The sequence below is a fragment of the Oxyura jamaicensis genome, chromosome 2 (genome assembly GCF_011077185.1).
Source record: "Oxyura jamaicensis isolate SHBP4307 breed ruddy duck chromosome 2, BPBGC_Ojam_1.0, whole genome shotgun sequence".
In the NCBI taxonomy this organism is placed as follows: domain Eukaryota; kingdom Metazoa; phylum Chordata; class Aves; order Anseriformes; family Anatidae; genus Oxyura; species Oxyura jamaicensis.
The window spans coordinates 152,964,681-152,967,262 of record NC_048894.1 but is presented as its reverse complement, the minus strand read 5'-3'; the positions used below and the strand labels follow the sequence as shown (position 1 = coordinate 152,967,262).

The window sequence follows — 2,582 nt, the reverse complement described above, 5'->3', positions numbered from 1 at the left end:
AATATTTGTAAACATTGTTAAGATTCCTTCTGAGTCTTCTCTCCTCCAGGTAGAAGAGCCCCAGGCTCTCTCTCTGCCTCTCCTCCTAGGAGAGGCACTCCAGTCCCTTACTCCTCTTGGTGGCCCTTTGTTGGACTCTTTCCAGTACATGCATACCTTTTTTCTTGTGGCACATCCAGAACTGAAACCTCAAAATCTTATGGGAAAACCATTGCTGAAGCCCGGGATTGAACCAGGGACCTTTAGATCTTCAGTCTAACGCTCTCCCAGCTGAGCTACTTCAGCCCTGCTTGGGTACAACCCCTCTCCCCTTCTGATGGAACATAAAGCCCTTTGAGACCTTTCCCATTCAGACTGCTCTGTGGACAGTTCACTCTTGTCCTGCTGTCGGTCAGAACACTACAGGTGGAAGAATCATAGAATCATATAATCATTAGTGTTGGAAAAGACCTGCAAGATCATCTGGTCCAACCACCCCCCTACCACCAGTGTCACCCACTAAACCATGTCCCTAAGCACCACATCCAACCTCTCCTTCAACCCCCCCGGGACAGTGGCACCACCACCTCCCTGGGCAACCCGTCCCAATGCCTGACTGCTCTTGCTGAGAAGAAATGTCTTGTCATTTCCAACCTCAACCTCCCCTGGCACAACTTGAGGCCGTTCCCTCTAGTCCTCTCACTAGTTATCTGTGAGAAGTGGCCAACCCCCAGCTCCCCGCACCTTCCTTTCAGGTAGTTGTAGAGGGCAATAAGGTCTCCCCTGAGCCTTCTCTTCTCCAGACTAAACAACCCCACTCTGTCCCATAGAAATCAATGACACTCAGCCCTTAAGGGTGTCTGTTACAAGTCTACACAAAGCAGCCTGCAGCTGATTCTTCAAAGGTGACTATCAACCTTGCCACAATTTCTCAGAAGCACCAGGAAAAAAACAACAAACAAACAAACAAAAACAAAAACAAAAAAACTGAAAGCAGAAAGAACAGAAAGAAAACATTTGATATTTGGAAGAGATTCACATTGGAAGAAGTTCATCTTGATGGTTTTGGAGAAGGAAGAAATTTTCCTCCAAAATTTAAGGGGTTTAAAACATTCATTGGTAGTGTCCTGAATTCTCCTGAATTCTGTTTTCATTGTTTTTGTTATTGTTTGTTTCATCTTTCCACGGTATAGTCTAATTCTTATAGATTTCTGGTCTGATGAATCTTTTTGTCCTGTGTGTGGAACAAATACATTTTTGAGGATTTTTCATCACACACCTAGAACATCATTGTCAATGACCCTGAATGATGTAGCAGTCCCATAGTCACCTAGTTTTTGCACGGCAAGGTTAAGTGAGGTGAAGAAAAAAAAATGGAAGGGAAGGGAAGGGAAAGAGGAGTTACCCTTCTCCCAGCTCTGACGCTTAAAGACTGCTAGGTAGAGCAAAATTTCTTGGTAGAGTCAGAGTGGTGTTACACCAGAAAGAGTAGCTCTACTTGCTGAAATTAAAGGACTGCAACATTTAGCTTGTCCTTTTCATGCTTACCTAGAAAAGCCCCTTGTCATAAAAGGTCCCATTGAAAATTGAAAGGATTTGACTGCATTGGTAGGTCAGAAGCCTTGATCAAATACCATATTAAAGCTGATTTTCTGTTTTCAGAAGCTATTATTTAGTTACTGATTTTATATTTAGGATCTTCAGTTCCAAGAAGTTCCTGGTTGCAAATCTACTACTATTAATGGTAGTGGGAAAGGACTTCACCCCCACTGACTTAGAATGGGTTTAGGTTTTAATCAGAGAGGGATCCTGAGGATTAATTTGTCCCTGGATAGCCACAGCGTTGGAGTATATCAACTAAAATCCTGGAAAGAAAAAAGAGAGTGAGAATTTTGCTAGCAAATATGCTGGCACCTTCATTTCTCCTACTTACACTCACACTATGCTATGAGTTGCATGAAAATCTTAGCTTGAACTCTCTCATTACCCCTCCAATTTAAATGTTTTGAAAGATCCAGTTCATCAACCCAAAATGCAATCAGCTCAGCAAGATAAGTGAACACAACAGAGAAATCTATAGCAGTTGCTATGCAAGGAAGAAACACTGAGATTGATTCATTAATCTGTCATTCTTTTGCTAACCCGCTCAGTCAGAAACCACATCCTGTTGAAAGTTTAAGGGTCTTCCTGATAACTTAATAAAAATTTGGAAGCAGGTCCTTCCTATCAGCCTGCTATCACTGTAGTTTCCCATTTGTTTCAAGTTCCCCATGTACAAATCACCCCTTCAAATTCCTCTGATGTTGGAAGCAGAGACATTAAATCATTTACAGCTGGCCAGAAATAATTTTTAAGATTGCCTTCTTTCTGGTAAACAAACAAATAAAAAAGGAATAGGGAAAAAGGACGGAAGGAAGGAAGGAAGGAAGGAAGGAAGGAAGGAAGGAAGGAAGGAAGGAAGGAAGGAAGGAAGAAAGGAAGGAAGGAAGGAAAGAGAAAGAAAGAAAGAAAGAAAGAAAGAAAGAAAGAAAGAAAGAAAGAAAGAAAGAAAGAAAGAGAAAGAAAGAAAGAAAGAAAGAAAGAAAGAAAGAAAGAAAGAAAGA

General features: G+C 41.6%; 1 non-coding gene across 1 annotated transcript; it reads right to left on the bottom strand.

Moving 5' to 3' along the window:
* Nucleotides 1–212: 212 nt before the first annotated feature.
* Nucleotides 213–285, bottom strand: TRNAF-GAA. The gene has a single exon. It is a non-coding gene; the product is annotated as a tRNA-Phe (tRNA).
* Nucleotides 286–2,582: the final 2,297 nt, after the last annotated feature.